Source organism: Podarcis tiliguerta, assembly GCF_965153285.1.
Source record: "Podarcis tiliguerta genome assembly, chromosome: 2".
Taxonomy (NCBI): domain Eukaryota; kingdom Metazoa; phylum Chordata; class Lepidosauria; order Squamata; family Lacertidae; genus Podarcis; species Podarcis tiliguerta.
The window spans coordinates 68,800,488-68,819,435 of NC_139535.1; the positions used below are offsets into that span (position 1 = coordinate 68,800,488).

Genomic DNA, 18,948 nt, shown 5'->3' on the forward strand with positions numbered 1-18,948 from the left:
TTGCCTATTTTATTCATAAACCATTTAAACATGGCGAGGCAGAGCACCACAGCCCTGCAATGTCAGAAGGTCTGCCCAATGGGAAGTGACCTGAGAAAGTGCCCTCTGTGTACACATTAAACTTTTCAGAAGAATGCATTTTTAGATTGACAGATAGTGTGGGATGGGGGTGACATCATGTTTAGAGCACCACAAAAAGGCACCTGCCTTCAGCAAGGAATGCATGCTATCATGCAGTGTGTACATGCCCTATGTACATTCCCTCCTCAAAGTTTCTCTGTTCTTGCACACAAATTTCCCTCACACTCTCCCTGCCTTTTAAAATTGGGTACCATTTTCACTGGCATTAATCTTAACCATGGTTAGCTCTAACCTTAAAACATAAAACTCTGGCTAGTGTTAGCCATTGTTCAGATGGGTGCCACCGGAATGCTCAACCATGATTAGGGCCACTTGGACAATACATGTACAAAAGACAGGAGGTGCTATAGGAAGGCAGCATGTGGGCCTGCAGTTGGGGCATGGCATCGGGAATAATGCACAGAGATGCGATCTGGCCCTACCATATGAATGGCCAGTTCAAAATGGCTTTTTCCAGACCATCATGGAGAGTTGGTGGTCCCTTAGATATGTTGGATCAAAGGCTTTAAGAGATCTATGGCTTTCCTCCTCCTTCTTTTTCAAGCTTTGAATTGTGCCAGGAAGACAATAGGAGACAATGCAGATGATGAAGTACTGACATAATAAGCTTCCAGTGACTCACTCCTATGGGGAGGCAGGCTGACGCATTCGTTGCTGGCCGAAACCTCTAAGCTATCATTAAGAGCAGTTCCACTTTAACACCTGCAAGTAGGCAAGGCATTCAACACGAAGCATGTTGGGCCAGATTCAAGCTCACAAATACAAGGTACTTAAGGGGAGATTCCTTGAATTGTCATGAAGTACAAAAAAGACTAATACCTACCCTTTCAACGTAGCTAATTCCAGGCTTGCAAAGAGATCAGGTCAAACAATGGGTGCAGCTGTAATGAATGAATTTTAACTTTTAAGCTAAAAAATAAGATGCTTATAGTAAAGCAGGGACATGAACAGTTAGTTTTTCCACAATTTTTAAAACTGCACTTATTCACTCAGTGAGGCTGTGATCATATAACATTAGTTAGTCACAAAATAAGATTAGCAGAGTCTCATGGGATTAGTAAACCAACCAATGCCTTAAGAAAACCAGTATATAAATTGCCTATTATTTTATGTTGGAAAAAATTATGAGTCAGATCAATACAAAATTGTTTGCATTGTTACTTACTAACTTAAGCATCTATGAAATGACACACCTAGGTGAATGCCACACACATACAAGAAGCATCATTCCTTCACACATATTATTGAAGGCAATAATGTGCTCCCATCTGTACTTAAAGCTCAGTATTTGGACTGGTCCAATGATCAGGAGACTGGGCAGGCCCCTCCACCAGTGTTCTGGTCTCCATGTGCGACACATACAGATACCATTTTAGAAGCTAGCAGGCAGATGGCTCAGTTGGCAGAGCATGAGACTTTTAACCTCAGGGTCATGGGTTGTTTGAGCCTCACATTGAGCAAACGATTCCTGCATTGGAGGGGTTTGGATTAGATGACCAGGGCTGGCTGGTTTTTTTGTCTTCTCCAGGGCTACATCAGGACATCTGCCCACAACATGCCTCATTTCTGCCCCTGCTGCACTAGAAGTGGAGGTTTCTGGCACTGTACAGTACTGTTGAGGCCTAGGCTGTACCCCCAGACTTCCCCCTCTGTCCATGGAGAGAAAGGTCCACAACATCTTGCAGCTCCTCAACCACCCTCCCTGGAAGAATCTTGGGGAAATATAATGAGCCATGCACGTAAAATGAGGAAACCTTCCCCCAAGACTATACTTACATATATATACCATAGATTTCAAGTTTGCAAATTAATTCCATGCTGTAATACAAACAACTTTTCAATCACCTGAGATTCTTATTACTTTTCCTTTCATGATTCAGCCAATATTGGCTCACTTCTATATACCCCATGTCCTGAATACTCCTCCAAATTTAGGCAATCTGTTCATTAGATCAACATATGGAATCTACATATCCATACATGGTCACTTCTCATGTGTTCTCCCCCCCCCCCCCATCCTGCCTCACCTCAAATGAAGACTAATCTATGTGTCAGAGGGGTACAGCATTACCTCATAATGCATGAATGGTAGCACGGACATTTCTCTGTGAGTCTATGTTAATAATCAGCCAGCTGCTCGCTTCCAGAAATAATTACTCACATGAACTTTCTACTCTCGTGAGCCGAGTAATGTGGAAGCAAACAACTCAAATGTGCTCTCCCCTGCACTTTTCTGAGCTTTCCCTCATTCACAGAAGGAACAAGGCAATCTCATACGTGAGTCTGCACCTGGAAGCCTTCTGGAAAAATCATCAGACCACTCAAAATGGGCTCTGGAAACACAAAAAGTGATGAGGAAGGTACCTTGCATATCAGGATGGATGTGTGTGCCTGAAGCAGCTTTTGCCAGCCTGGTACCTCTAGCTATTTTGAACTACAGTTCCCATCAGTCCAAGCATCCACCCTGTGTTCCTTCCCGTACATCACTGCTGCCTCCCCATGTTCCTGTCTCACTGAGCTCAGCACTGCTGCTGCTGTGGAACAGACTGGGGACAGAGAGCTGCCGCGGCTGCTTAAATGCAGCTAACCCCGCCCACCAGCTAGCCCTATTGGCCGGCTGAAGGGCTTGGTCGCGGCAGCGGGGCAAATCAGAAGGAGGGAGCTGAATACACCTCCCTACTGCTGCGGGAAGCTGCTTCCACTCACAACCCCTCCCCTCCGGGAAGAGGAGAGGCCTTGCCTCCACCCTATCACAAGTCACAGAACCACTCAGGGCCAAACTGGGTGTTAGAAGGTAGACAGATATAACAGTTTCACAGTTGTTGTATTAAACTATAAGTTTAAACTATAAACTAAACACTACACTGGGGAGTAAAGAAATGGCAGCAGGGGGAGAAGCTGCTTAAGTCCCCTGCGACTATTCCTTCCCAATGACACACACTCAAAATGGCTTCCCAGTTGCTTCTCCACCCACACAGAAATGATCCACCCATTTCCCCCAGGAGGTGGAAGAGAGAGCTTGATTTTGAGCAGGAAAGCAGATGGAGAAGAAAGGTTTTCGCAGCTGGTCCTTCCACTGTTTGTCTGCTCCTGGTTGCAGCTGCACTTGCTTTTCCTCTTTAAAAAAGAGTGAAGGAAGTGGTATACATGTCTATCATGCTACATCTATTATGACTGCACTTTTCAGTCCCTGTTGTCCTGCCTGACACATGTGTCAAAGCGCACTTCTTCACTGTGAACACAAGCACATTTCTCCGCCTCACCAAAGAATCCTAGGAACTGTAGCTTAACCCCCACTGAGCTACAATTCTCAGCACCCTCAACAAACTACAGGATTCTATAAGAGAGGAATGTGCTTTGAAGGATACAGTTTAAAGATCTAGTGTATATGTATGCAGTGTCTGGCAGCTCTCAGATAGGATGGATCATATCCGGTAATCAAGCACCTTGAAGTGTTACCTAATGATACTCATTACTGGAAGCGCAGCAATGCCCATGGGGGCTTTAGCAATGTGATTTCAGCAGAGCTGGAAAGAGGGCTTGGTTTTAGCTGCATTGAGACACCCAAAACATTACTGCATTACTTCAGCAAGCAGTTTAACTCCCAGGGATTTCAAACAAAGATACAAATGTAGTCAGATGGCGGGGCGATAAATACACCCTCTTTCACACTGACAAATAACATTAGTGACAACTGATCTAATCCTTTAAAAATAGTGCTTTCAATGGCAAAAAAAAATATTTATTGTGTCAGTAGTTCCCGAGCTTGTTTTCTATTGCGTGTTTATATCACGTATTTGGACTCCACTAAAATTGACAGATGCATCTGCCATTGTGAGTGAGCACAATACACATACACCCGGCAACTAGATCCATTCAGCAGAAACAACTAGAACTACAACAGGGCCAAAGTTCAGGAAAAACCACCCAGTCCTTCAACTAAGTTTACTAGACATCAAGACACGAATGATGTCAAGCACCAAATAACTATTTACCTCAATATGTCCGAACTTAAGTATCTTCATGAGTCAGACATTCACCTAGAGGGGGCTTGGAAGACCCAACTGGGGGCTCCCAAACACTTTCTAATAGGAACTATGCCAATTCTTCTCTCAGTGATAACTAATTCATAGAGCAATTTGCCGTGAGGATACATCACTGACAACCAAAAGGCCCAAGAGAATGCCATCACAATGGCACTGAAAATTATCCCCCTTCACATAGCGCTGTTATTTCGGAGAAAGAGTTAGGAGAAATTAATATAAGGCCAAGTCTTATTCCCATAGGCTGTAGCTATTATTATGAATTTAAAAAAAAAATTTGCCCTTCATCAAGACAGCACAGGGCAGTTTTCAGTTCTCGTTTCCATCCACATGTTCAGAACCTCACAAGGCCAGTGAAAGATTGCTTTCCCTGATAAGCTTGAATCAAGCACATCAGTGGTTTTTACCAAAATAGCAAAGCAATATATCGTATGGTTGTTCAAAAATTGGAGTAAAAAGAGGAGACATTTCCTTATTCAGCACTTTAAATCTTGCTGTACATGTGACCATTTTTTGGGATCAGTTTGAAATCTCAAACATTTGTAGACCTCATCAAGTAGAACATGTTTGCCTAGCTATAAGTCACTAGCTCAACAGGTGTCATTTTTATAAACTACAAAAGGTTGAGGTGTATAGTGGCAGAAGATTTTAGGGACCATACTGTGCTCCTTTACCTTGAACTCAATAGTACTGCTTGGTGTGTCAATTTCAGTTCAATCAAATATTAGTTTTGGCCTACCAATGGCATATTAAACGGCATTCCATTTCAGGTAGCTTTCATTTCAATATCTAAGTAGGGAAATTCCAAATTGGGGTACTTGATCTCTGGATTTGAACGATGTGTCTGAAATATGTTAATGTGTGAAAACGCACTAGCAAAACCTGCAGCAGTTTGTCTCTGCTATAGCACCATAAATCTGACTGAAAATTTATTGTTGTAAAATTGGATATTTGCTCAAAAGAGGGTTAATCTCTTTTAATAAATAGATCATCTGGAAGCACCCAGAGAGAGCTGAGTTTGGTCTCCATAAACATCTCAGGGTGCTGGCTGCCTCCCTGGAGCAATGGACCTTGGCTGCCTGCTGGAATTTTTAGCACAAGCCTCCACCTATGCTTGACCTGTGTGTTTGTAAAGTAGTGCAAATATTACACAATGCCAATAGGCCTTCAGTGTCCCCCTTCCAAAGGAAACCAAAGCACCGCACCCTTAGAGATTCTCTCTGTTGGTGAAGTGTGGTGAGCATCACAATAGGCATGTGACGGGATTGCAATATGAAGGCAAGAAAGGTCTATCAAAGATCATGGCTGTAACAGTATAGTACTCCGTAGGTTGGAATGGTAGATATCTATCCCTCCACCCCCAACCCAAGTGTGTGTGAATGTGGGAAATTCACATCATGGAGCTATCATATCTCAAATAAGCAAAACAAACAAGCAGATGGAAAGACAGGCAGTCAGGCAAATATCTGCTTCCACATCCCTGTCCTATAGCCATTTGTATCTCATGTGGTCAGATTGCTTTGCAAGCCAACCCGCTAACAAGATGACAGGCACTATAATAAAATAGGCACCATTTCTGAAGCAAAGAGCTTTACAGTTTGGAAGCACATACATTAGGCGGTATCATCACCACCACCATCATCACCATCCAAACAGCTGTAAGTCTGGGTTTTAAAAATGCCAACTGAGATTTAACATTAAAATGTAGGGTCTTCTTTCACAAACACACAACACCAGAAATATCATTCTCTTTTCTATATATGTGTAAAGCTGTGAGCAAACATTTTACCACACAGCAATTAAAACATAGAGAGCCACCAGGGACCAGATAAAATCACTCCAGAATCTGCAATAAATAGTGCAGTAACAACAACCCCCCCCCCAATTCTTCACCTGTCCTATATTTCTTGTACAGCACTAGAGATGATTGTAAGGTAAAGGTAAAGGGACCCCTGACTATTAGGTCCAGTCGTGGCCGACTCTGGGGTTGCGGCGCTCATCTCCCTTTATTGGCCAAGGGAGCCGGCGTACAGCTTCCGGGTCATGTGGCCAGCATGACTAAGCCGCTTCTGGCAAACCAGAGCAGCACACGGAAATGCCATTTACCTTCCCACCTGAGTGGTACCTGTTTATCTATTTGCACTTTGACGTGCTTTCCAACTGCTAGGTTGGCAGGAGCAGGGAACGAGGAACGGGAGCTCACCCCGTCGCAGGGATTCGAACCACCGACCTTCTGATTGGGAAGTCCTACGCTCTGTGGTTTAACCCACAGCGCCACCCGCGTCCCTGTAGAGATGATTGTAGTTAAGTGCTATATAAATTGTGTAAGTAAGTAAGTAAGTAAGTAAGTAAGTAAATAGACAATGCTTTAGGAGATATGTTGAGTACATAAACAGCACACGTAAGGCTCCTTTAGAGCCCCATCACTCAGGGTGCTCCCAGACCAGGGCTTAATATTGCAAAAGGGTCAAACAGATATCAGAAATGGGTCATTGGCAACAGGTTTGTTTGCTTTTTAACTTACCAGATTTTTCACATTAAGGTAAATCAATAGTTAAGGGGGGGGATATAGGCTGCCAATGATGCTTACTGGGTGCTTTAAAAAATTGCATGTATGAGCAGCACCAATCCCACAATAAACACCCGTCTGGAAGCATTGTGACATGTCACAAGCAGAAAGGAAAGAAGAGGCATGAATGATGGTGGGAGGCAGGTGGTGCAGACACCCCAGCCTCCTTCAGCTAAACTGTCGCTTCTACCACCAACTGACCCGTGGGTCAAAAGAGGACCAGGCGAAGGTAATGTTAGAAGTCTTATTCCGCTGGACGATTCCCCATCCCCACCCCATCTCCATTCTCCATAGGGCCAACTGACATCAACTGCCCTGTGGGAAGAAGCTGGATGGATTTTTATGTTTTGGTATTGTCTGCTCATTTTTTAAAATGTGTTTGATTTCACTTGTAAGCTACCTTGGAAGAATCAGTATCCTTAAAAGTTAGAGTGATATGGGGGCAAAGGGAACTAAACAATGTATATTTATTAAATGCATTACTCAAATAAATTAAATAAATACACAACTAGGGAACTACATTGCTACTGCTGCTATGACGGAAAGCACTAAGCATACAATTAGCATCCAAGCTAAACTCATCCAGCAAGCCCTCTTTTTCTTAGGCAAACATACAGCGTACAGTTCCTATCATTTCCACTGCCGCAATTGATGGTACGGGAAGGGGAGACTTTCCTTCCTGGCCTCCGAAGACTCTTACTCCCTGACACCCTCCAACCTGTGGGCCATGCTATTTGCACATAAAAGTACACCGTAAGTCTTGCTCAGCCAAGAGCCCCAATTCACTGCCTTAATGTCAACATGCAGAACAATCTTGGCAACTGCTGTCTTTTCTAGAGCCAGGAAGCATCCTCTGCATTGCAAGAACCACAAACTCCTTCTGGAGTTGCCGCTTTCCCTCATTTATCTTCCTTCTCTCACTCAGCCCCTTCTTGGCTTGGATCCCTTATCCCGGGCTCACACCGGATGGTTTTCCTCTTACCTGCTGACGGCTGTGGGAGCTTTTGTCAGGAAGCAGAGTCTTTGCCTGTAGCAATCTGGACAACAGGGAGGGAGGTGTGCCAGCCCAGTATGCCTGCAGGTTTCCCTCTCCCACAGGATTCCTGTACAGTTTCTCTTGGGTGCTATATAGCTTTCCCCCTCTTCCCTCGGTGACTGCAGAGAACAGAAGTGACAGGTCACAGCATGCAGATCAGGTCATTGCAAGCCTTCCAAAAACTGCGTCCAGAACAGGGTGCTGCTACCAGAGAGAGGGGAAAGCTCTGTCTGTTCAGTGCCGGCTGCTGTCCGGCTCTCTCCAGCTGCCTCAGAGACCTTGTTTGATGGAGCGGTGGCAGACAAACCCCTTAAATCTAAAGCCACAAGTTGACACTGGCAGGAGAGGAGGGAGGGTGGAGGAAACCCGAGACAATCGTCTGACAGACAGCAGGACCGGTAAAGAAGAACAACAGGCTCATCTGATCCGCTAGCACAGTCATTGGTGGGCAGAAGGCACTGCAGCAGCAGCAGCGGCAGCAGCAACAACACAGCCCTTAAGTAAATCATGCTTCTAATGGGTTTCCTCTCTAGACAGATGATTAAACTAGATGGACCCACTCGACTGAGCCGGCGAGAGATCTGTATTTATTTTGAGGCTTCCATTGCTAAGGAAAGGGTGGACTGCACTAGAGCGGGATCGTAAAAATTTGCAAGCAGAAGGCAAATATTTTCCCCTTTTCGTTTTTTCATATATTTTTTTACTTTTCATGGCATAAAGGCAAAACTGGACGTGATGGTGACAGACCCATCTCTTTAAAACACCCAAGGATGGACACACTCATGTAAAGTGGAGCATTGGTATAGTGGCTGATTTTGAAAAGGGCCGCTTGATGGTGGGGGCGCACCAGATACCCCTTGCCACCTGCTGCCCTTCCTTCTCTTGAAGACACTCCCCACCTCACTTTGCCCACCAGGTGCTGATATACTCAGCTGAGGAAAAAGTGACATTACTAGCTTCAGTTTCTGGGGAACCCCTTGGGAGAAAATGCCCTCAGTGAGTCCCTCTCCACCTCAACAACCCCTTTCACTCAGTTAGTCTTTCCCTCACATCCCAATCCCGATCTCCACATAGAGAGAAAGCCTGGCCTTTCACTTCCCTTCCCTTTGGGCCCCAGGGCCAGAGAGGGTTACAAGAAGACATTGACAAATGAAAGGTGCAGCAAGGCCAATGGGTTCTGTGGGGCTGGAAGTGGGGGCCCTGAAGAGGTTTTGGACTTTGGCAGGTACCTGGTGATGCTGATTTGGCCCTGTTAAAACAGAACCTGCCCATGATTGGAGCAGATCCTCATTTATAGCAGGCAGGTTTTTCAGCTGTCTCATCCAGTTTATTTGCCTTTTCAAAATATTGAAAGCTACTTTTTGCAGTTATGTCCTCACAAAGCAGCTTACGAAAGAGTGAGAGACAAGGTACAACAGAAAAAAGGAAAAAGAAATGCATTCAGAATATATTGGGGTGGGGGGAGAAAAGTAGTCAGAGCAGAATTTCATGTAGGAATTAATATGAGATGGTGCCCTGGAAACACAAACTATTTATGGTGTCTGTTAAAAGGAAGAGCCTCCAAAAAACCACAGTGCTTATTGTCCTATAAGTGCACCATAAACAAATCAAAACAAATGCTCAATAAAGAGCGGACTTCAATGCTACTTCAATGCTTCCCAAATGAACATTCTCTATTCCATTCATCAGGGTCCTCACAGTAAGTTAGCCTTTGCTAACCTGGTGCCCTCTTCATGTTTTGGACTATAACTCCCATTAGCCTCAGTAAGCATGGCTGATGGGAGTTGTAGTCACAAAGATCTGAGAGGCAACAAATTGGAGAAGGCTGCTGTAAGTGTTAGGAATGGGATTGGGGGGAGGCGGAGGAATACAAAATTGTGCATGAGCATGCATCAGTGATATGGGATGGTAGTTTTTACTAGGGCTTTATTTTTCCATGGAAAAAATTCCACATCATAAGTTCATTGATAACAGTGAAAGAAGGCCAAGCACAAATGCATTACTGGGAAAGCTTGGGAAGTTTTTAACTTTCTAAACACTTATTAAAGGCAAGTAAAGTAACCATACTCTCTAGCATATGATAATTTTTCTTTGATGCAAACTGAAAATTTTCCAATGCAAATGAGCCTAGTTCAAAATTTCCCCAATTTTTTTTTAAAAAAGGTTATTCTAGTTTTCTGTTCAGGGTGCAGACTCTGGATTTAATGGTCTTATTGGGCGGGGTCGCTCTTTGTTTACTTCAAAATGTGATAATCCAACCCTGCTGCATTTTGGAGCTCACCTGTCCCTTGTGACCCCTAGAGGTCTGCTCCAAATTCCTGCCCCCACAGCACTACTGAGTTAGTTAACAAATCTAAAAGAAAAAAGAGTGTATTGATTCCCCCTCCATGCAACACTATTACTTCATGATGAGTAGTAATGTGACCTCATGCATATCTACTCAGAAATAAGCCCCACTGACTTCAATGGGAACTAAAGGTAAAGGGACCCCTGGCAATTAGGTCCAGTCGTGGCCGACTCTGGGGTTGCGGTGCTCATCTCACTTTGTTGGCCAAGGGAATCGGCGTACAGCTTCCGAGTCATGTGGCCAGCATGACTAAGACGCTTCTGGCGAACCAGAGCAGCACACGGAAACGCTGTTTACCTTCCCGCTTTGACGTGCTTTCCAACTGCTAAGTTGGCAGGAGCAGGGTGCAACAGGAGCTCACCCCGTCGCGGGGATTCGAACCGCCAACCTTCTGATCAGCAAGAAGTCCTAGGCTCTGTGGTTTAACCCACTTCCAGGCTAATGTGCGTACGAGGATTAATACATCCTATATATGCATCTCACCATCCAGTAGTTCACTGGCTTCTGCTCTCAGCACTTTTACTACCATCTTCCCTTTTTAAGAGTCACAGGGTTTCTCCCACATAAGACTTTTTGTTCATCATACTTCTCCGTAAGCTATTCTCAAGGTAAAAATTAAAGCCCAGGGAGGATTAGTAGCTGTTGTGTCTATTGATGAGTTACTAAAAATCTGGGTGCGGTTTGATGCCCCCTTCTGTCTGACTCACAAGTAGGTTCCAGTGTAAATATTTTCCCAGCATCACAAGGAGCTTGTAGGTGCTCTCCTGTGAAGAAAAAGCTGTGATTGTGAAGCTACAGTAGATATCCCTGTATAGGCATCAAAATGCCCTTCATTGTGTCAGTGGCTTTGGAAAGAATAAGGACTTTGATTGGTGAGGGGGAACAAGCCATCACTTTTTATCTTGTGGAAACCATGTGGAATAGGAATGTGAGCTACAGAGAGGCAAGGAGGCTAAAAGGAGAACAGGGTCTTGGGATTCAAGTCCCATTAAATTTTTTTTTGCTTTGGAATGGTGACTTCATTTTGAGAGAAGATAAATTTTCTCTTTGCTCAAATCGTAGGAGACAAAATCAGACATAGAACCTGAGCTTTTAGTTTTGCTGCCAAACTTTTGTGAGATTCTCACAGAATTCTGTGAATCCCTTCTCTCCTGTACCCCCCAACATTTCTCTGATGAAATTATGGACGTCCCATTCCATAATGATAATTTTACTATTTATACCACACACAACTTACTGGGTTGCCCCAGCCACTCTGGGCAACTTCCAATATATATATATATATATAAAATAATAATAAACATTAAACATTTTAAAACTTCCCTATACAGGATTGCCTTCAGACGGCTCAGGGATCGCATAACTCCATACCTTCCAATATTTCTCCAATGAAAATAGGGACATAAGGAATAAGGAAAAGTGGGACATTCTAGGATCAAATCAGAAACTGGGATGGCTTCTCTAAATCAGGGACATCCCTGGAAAGTAGGGACATCTGGAGAGTCTGCTCTTCTTCCCAACTCTAATGGGGAAAAAAATGAAGATCAATATATATATATATATATATATATACACACACACATACATATAATAATTTTAAAAAAGGCCTGACTCAAAAAGGGACTCACAAAGTTCTGTGTTCTCATTGCTCAGACAGTGTAATTAAGTTAAATTCCATCTGGTATAAAATAATCCAATATGAAGCAGAGCTATTGCCTTATAAAGATTAGGTCCGTCCCCCCCATTTTGCTAGAGGAAGTCTGCCTCAAAGCTTGACGCACATGGGTTAGAGAGAGAAGGCTGCCAAACACACCCGAGCTGAATCTGTATACCATGCTGTGATCTTTAATAACCACAGACATATTGCAGATCGTTTGGGATGGAGGTGGGGAAAACAAATGGAAAAACCACTATGAGGCTTCCTTCAACTGCAGGAAGTCAAGAGGAAAAATTAGAAGAATTCTGCAAAATTTGAAAGACCACAGTGAAGAATAGAGAGGTGTTTTAAACTCTGAGGAATTTGGGGGCTGGCTAGTCCATGCAAGAAAGGATGCCAGAAGTTCAGAAACTGAGATGGCACTCCTGAAGGAAGGGACTTGCTTCAAACTACTAAAGAGGAAATTGATTTGTTGAGGGGGGGGGGTGTGGTTCATTCCTCTTTTCACATATTGGTGCAGTTGGAAACGAGAGTCTATGGAAAATAGAATGGGGAGCGGAGCAGATCCCCCCCCCAACTTTCTACATGATAAACACAACACATTAAAGCCCTAGTAAAAATTCAGCATCACTTACCAGGATCAGAAGTTTGTAGGTTGAGATGGAGACCTTGAAACAAACGTCTTTCTGAAAGCACAAGTCACTGCAATGACATCCGCTTTCAACGAGCTAAGAAAATAAGAGCAATCATTGGCATTTCTATTCCCCCCACCCCCCTCTTGTTTTTGGATGTGGTACAAGAGATATTTTAAGGCTGGCCTGAAGCCCAGGTGAAAGGACAAAGATTTCATCTGGTTTGCCTCCTTCACATATACGCAGAGAGTTCTTGAGAGTGATAAATGCCTGTCTTTGGATATGAAGCTGAAAAAGCTTGAGACAAGGCTTCCCTAACAAGTGGGGCCCAGCCTTTCACAGATTCCATTCCTCTTCATTATCTATCAATGGACCATAAAATCCCTCTGTCCAAAATGCCTTGCTGAAGTTAGAGGTTTCATTTTGAACTTTTGCCGTTCTCACAACATTGGAGCAGGAGAGGCAAGCCATCCAGCCTTGTCAGTCACAGAGCATTTTGCTGTGCACACTCCCTCTTGTTTACACGGAAGAAGTGCAGCTGAACACATAATAACTAACCATGCTATGCTGTGAAAGAACCAGTGGTACAGTCAGGCAAATTTAGTCTCAGGACTTACTATTACATTTATATACCATCTTTCCTCCAAAGTGGCATACTTCCTCTCCCCATCTTTACCTCACAACAGCCCTGTGAGGTGGGTCAGGCTGAGAGATAGAGACTGGTCCAAGATAACCCAGTGAGCTTCATGGCAATGTGGGGAGTTGAACCCTGGTCTCCAACATGCTAACCACTGCCCCACACAGACTCCTACAATGGCCAACCAGTTGGGAAGTCCACAAGCAGGGCATTTTACCGCCCATTCACCCAGTTTGGCAAGATCCTTTTGGAGCTTTTAACAATCCCTTCTGGTATCATCAGCAAACCCGGATCCCCCACTGCTCACTCCTAGCTCTAGATCAGGCTTCCTCAACCTCAACCCTCCAGATGTTTTGAAACTACAATTCCTATCATCCCTGACCACTGGTCCTGCTAGCTAGAGATCATGGGAGTTGTAGGCCAAAAACATCTGGAGGGCCGAGGTTGATGAAGCCTGCTCTAGAATAGATCATTTGTGAACAAGTTTTAAAGCACCTTGGGAGACTACACTTTCTCTCTGGTGGGAGAACTGTCCATTTATCACTAGTATCTGCTTCCTGTTTCTTCACCACTTACTGATCCACAAGAGGAGCTCACCTCATCTTGCTTTGAGGAGCCTTTGCTGAGGGACTTTTGTCAAAAGCTTCTGGGAAGTCTAAGCACACAATGTCAACTGAATCACCTCTACCTATAGGCTTGTTGGCACTCTCAAAGAACTTGTACAGCTTGCTGAGACAAGTTATCCCGGTTCTGCTTTAAAATGACAGCCGTCTTTCTATATTCTTAGTAATTCTACCTTTAAAAAAACAAACGCTTTCCTTCAGTTTTCCCAGAACAGATGTTAAGCTAACTGGCCTGTAATTTCCAGAATATCCCCTGAATACATTTTTAATAACTGGTGTTATATTGGCCACTTTCCAGTGCTCGGTTTAGAATTCTCAAGTGGATGATGTCCAGACCTATGGATTGGCCAGCTTCTTGTCACCATTGTTCACCTCACTTCCTCAAACTCCCTGCCTGTGAAAATTGGTTGAGGCACTGAGATGTGCCCTGTATCTTTTGCTATGAAGAAGTCAAATGCAAAGAATTCCTTCGGCTTCTCTGCAATATCCTTATCTTCCCTTCAGCATACCTTCGACTCCCTCTTTGTTTTTGCTCCTTATGTTTTTAAGCAATGTGCTCCTCACTTTCTTTTTTAGCATCCTTTACTGTCTGCTTTTTTCTTCTGCCAGAGTTTGTGTTCCCTCTTATTCTCATTTAGACAAGGCTTCCATTTGCTAAAAGAAGCCTTCTTGCCTCTAATAGCTTCTTTGACTCTGCTTGTTAGCCATACAGGCATCCTCCTTTGCCCTGGCGGTACTCAGGAATCATAGAAATGTAGAGTTGGAAGGGACTCCGAGAGTCATCTAGTCCAACCCCCTGCAATGCAGGAATCCTGCCTACAGCCGTCCCTGGATGGGCTCGAATCACAAACCTTCTGGTTAACAGCCAGATGCACAAGCGCATTGTGCCACGGGATACGGATCGCTCTTTGTGATCTACAGCATTATGGTCTCCTGGAATGGACCTTTAGATGGGAGGTGTGTGTTACTTCACTTCCTGTAAAACATGGCAAGCCAACACTGCTGAGTTTGGGGAGACCCCTTGCTCAGTTTGCCACTGTTCCAAAGTCCAGCTGATTTCACAAAGTGTTCCTGCTTTCTAAAAGCGGAAGGACCAAGGTTTCATGCAGACCTTGTGTTTAGTTTGAGAGCCCTTGTCTTAGAACATAATCTCAGATTTGTTGTTGACGGTTATAGCTATTTAGCAAAAAGGCAAAGGTGTTGTGTACATGAGCACAGATACTCTCTTTCATATACAGTGGTACCTCGGGTTAAGTACTTAATTCGTTCCGGAGGTCCGTTCTTAACCTGAAGCACCACTTTAGGTAATGGGGCCTCCCGCTGCTGCTGCGCCGCTGGAGCATGATTTCTGTTCTCATCCTGAAGCAAAGTTCTTAACCCGAGGTACTATTTCTGGGTTAGTGAAGTCTGTAACCTGAAGCATATGTAACCTGAAGCATATGTAACCCGAGGTACCACTGTATAAGAGCTCAGGCTCAGCCTTTGTTATAGGCACTTACCTGGCACTGACTGCTGCTGTTTCTGCAGACAGAAAACCTCTTTGGGTACATGACACACTCTGAAACCCGAGTACTATTCTTCCTCAAATGCATCTTCTACTGAGCTTTAATTTCCTGATCTCACCAGAAAGTTACTATATTGGTGGTGCCCTTGTTATGTTTGCTCCCACCCATTATAATAAAATCGGATACATTTTGATCTGTAAATATTGTGGTTTACTGCTCTTTTCTCTTGTTTCAGATTACATCAGTTCTCTAGCATATTCCAGAAAGTGCAAATGGATGTAAAAACAAGCTCTATGGGAAATGCAAGGTCCTACAAGGCCACAAGAAAACTGAAAGGTGTCCAAAAGTGGTCAAATACTGGCACCTGCAGTCTGAAGGGCAGCATTACTTCATTCCCTGATACTATTTTCCAAACACTCTGCCCTGGGGAGAAAGTGGGTGGTAGTTAAGCCATTCTGATTTTGCTGCTTCAAAGCACAGCAACCAATTACGTTTTAAAATCAAAGTTTGCTTTCCCATTTTTGCATATCTATAAAACAATTAGTCCAGAACAGGAAGGTTCAAACAAGAAACAAACTCTAATACGGGATCTACCTACATAACAAATTAAAATGCTTTGTGCCCAAACCATGTTGTGGAAGCTTTTGAATTAACTCAGGCTCATTTTTTTGCAGCTCAGACTAGCATACAGAGTAATACTTAGCACTGAGACTGGCCCAATTCGCAAGTGATAAACCATGGTTTATTAAATGGTTTATTAAATGATGGCTTCTTAAAGCACGGTTTAGCATTATGTGTGAAGCCAGGCCTACTCCTTAACTATGGTTAAGTAGCCAATACTACTGGAAAGCTGCAAAGTGTAAAACTGCTAGCAAATTCAGATTGCACAATCAAAGCTGATTGGGTACTACCTATCTCCCTCCAATCCCCCGAAGTAATGCAATAAAGCGATAGGAAATGCACTTGAAAATGCGGGAAGAAGACTTGCTTGATACAATGTCATATAACTTTCCCGCAAACAGATCAGGATGATTGCTGAAAAACCTGGAAGTGTTCTCAATGCAGGGAGGGGTCCAGGAAGGTCATTTTCATGTTTGGTCCTTATAATAATAGTTTATAATAATAATTTATTATTTATACCCTGCCCATCTGGCTGAGTTTCCCCAGTCACTCTGGGCAGCTCCCAATCAAGTGTTAAAAAAAAATACAGCATTATACAAACAATACAGCATTATGATCCGCATTTGGTGAATTTCCTAGTGTTATGCAACCCCAGATGTTGTTCAACTGGAACTCCCATCATTCTTGACCATTGGCTAAGCAGGCTGGAGGGGATGGGAGTTGTGGCAACGTATGGGGGAACCAGAGGTCGAAGATGGAACATGATTGCTTACAATACATGTACTCGCAATAACAGCCACAAGGGGGAGCGCTGACCATATCTGCAGCCTCTGATGAGCCAACTGGGCCAAGCTCCAGAAACAACTGGAACTGATTCGCCTCCCTTTAAATGAAACATTTGATGATGATATTTTTCGGCTTGAATTCACACTGGTGAAAGAACTCTGTCTTCTTAAAAGATTGGCTTTCACCACTGCTCTCGACACAGGACTTATTAGAATCAGGACTCTTGGCAGAATCATAATGCCAAGCATATGAGGAGCTAGAAGCCATCTAAAAAGTGCCTAGATGTGTCTTGCAAGTCTTTAGCCATTGGACAGAGCAGCCATTAGTTTCTTAGCATACTTAGGATACTACAGTGGTACCTCAGGTTACATACGCTTCAGGTTACATACGCTTCAGGTTACAGACTCCGCTAACCCAGAAATAGTGCTTCAGGTTAAGAACTTTGCTTCAAGATGAGAACAGAAATTGTGCTCTGGCAGCGCAGCAGCAGCAGGAGGCCCCCTTAGCTAAAGTGGTGCTTCAGGTTAAGAACAGTTTCAGGTTAAGTACGGACCTCCGGAACGAATTAAGTACTTAACCTGAGGTACCACTGTATATCTGTTAAGGGTGCTGAGAGTTACAGAGCTACAATTTCCAAAGTGGTTTAACAGTCAATCCCTCTTCCTGGGGAACTCTGGGAACTGTGGCTCTGTAAGGAGAATAGGGCTCTCTTAAGGACTTCTTGGCATCCTTAAAAAACTACGTTTTCCAGGATTCTGGGGTGGGGTAGGGAGCCATGACTGTTTAAATTTGTATACTACTGCTTTAAATGTGTAGTGCAGATGGGATCTATGGTAAGTTTTACTGAGCTGGTTCCGAAGCCTGACTTCTTACACAATCCTTCTGTAGCAGTTTAATCAGTTCTTCAATAAAATCAATTAGAAGCCAGCTCTTCTGTGCTTTGGATTTGTCTCCTCCTGCTATTTTACTATTTTTGTTTTGTTTTGTTCCATGAACATCTCAGTGCCTCCACCTTTTTTTTTTTAAAAAAAAACAAAGCCATATAATGATAAATAAAAGGTTAGGCCCTCCACATATTTGACATCTTGCCGTCAATCCTGTTAATGCCATCTGATCCAATGAGATTTGATTAAAAAGCCCCCGCCACAAACACACAAATCCAGAGCAAAGGCAAGAATCGTAGACATCCCTGTCTGGTCTTTGCAGTCAATACATAATTGCCTGGGATCTTGAAGCATTTCTTAGTTTGTCTTTTCTCAGTCCAGTGATTAGCACAAATGGTATCAGACAGGCCTGTTCACACAATGCCTGCCTGGTTTAATGTCATTCCCCTGGAACCGAGGCACTAGGAACCTAGACAAAGAAAACTCTGTCTCTCTCTCTCTCTCTCTCTCTCTCTCGTATTCCATTGACATCCAGGCATTCAACCCAGAAAAATCGTCGCTTGCTTTTGTCTGTGGCATTTTTGAATGTGCCTTTGCAGAGAGTTCTGCGAGTCTTTTGCCAGTGTCAGCAGAAATTCATTATCTGTGCAGTACTGCAGCTCTGTGTTGAGATTTCCATTGACGTATGGTTCCTGTTAGGCTGTGGGTGTAAGCGTTCCCTGAAGGTCAAATCATGACCACGGCAGAGGGACAGTGGCAGTCTAGTGGTGCCCAGAAAGGGCTGTGTGCAATGGCTGGCAGCCATGAGATCAGGCGTTATGCTTAACTTGCTTGGAATGGAAGAAGTTGCATTTGCCTTCCGTTCTGGGGAACTTGATTCAGCACTTTCATTGCATCAGCAGCGATGCAAAAAGAAAGGATTGCCGGCACAGCTTGAAAATACAGTGGTACCTCAGGTTAAGTACTTAATTCATTCTGGAGGTAATTCATTCTTTTCAGGTACTTAACCTGAAACTGTTCTTAACCTGAAGCACCACTTTAGCTAATAGCGCCTCCCGCTGCTGCCGCGCCACTGGAGCACAATTTCTGTTCTCATCCTGAAGCAAAGTTCTTAACCTGAGGTACTATTTCTGGGTTAGCAGAGTCTGTAACCTGAAGTGTATATAACCTGAAGCATATGTAACCCGAGGTACCACTGTAGTCTTGATGCACTCACGAAGAGTGCAAACTTCTTTGGGGCTAATGTAAGGCTATAGAGTGCTATAGTAGGACGCCACAGAAGTTTCCAGGCCCCTGGTGCACCACAATGATGCCATTGCCTAACCTAACCCATGTACTAGAGATTGTTTCGGGAGTGGGTTAAATTGGGGGAGGCAAGATCTACCCTTTCCTGGTTGGTGCTGTGAGTCCCTGTGTCCCACAACTGTTCTAAAGGTAAACAACTATTTTCTTAAAAAAGCCAACAAC

At 43.8% G+C, this 18,948-nt stretch overlaps 1 protein-coding gene and 1 long non-coding RNA gene across 5 annotated transcripts in view; both read right to left on the bottom strand.

The window, feature by feature from the left end:
* The window catches only part of FGF1 (fibroblast growth factor 1), a 49,259-nt gene extending 36,305 nt beyond the window's left edge, over positions 1-12,954 (bottom strand). For 2 of the 4 annotated variants that reach the window (XM_083427119.1, XM_083427115.1), the window contains exon 1: positions 7,736-8,201. The gene's annotated coding sequence lies outside the window, so the exon portion shown is untranslated. Of the gene's footprint in view, positions 1-964; positions 1,018-7,735; positions 8,202-12,428 lie in introns of those variants that run through there. The other 2 variants (XM_083427116.1, XM_083427117.1) reach the window with 2 other exon arrangements.
* The window catches only part of LOC310671339, a 316,331-nt gene that overhangs the window by 142,254 nt on the left and 155,129 nt on the right, over positions 1-18,948 (bottom strand). The gene's annotated exons all lie outside the window — the stretch shown is intronic.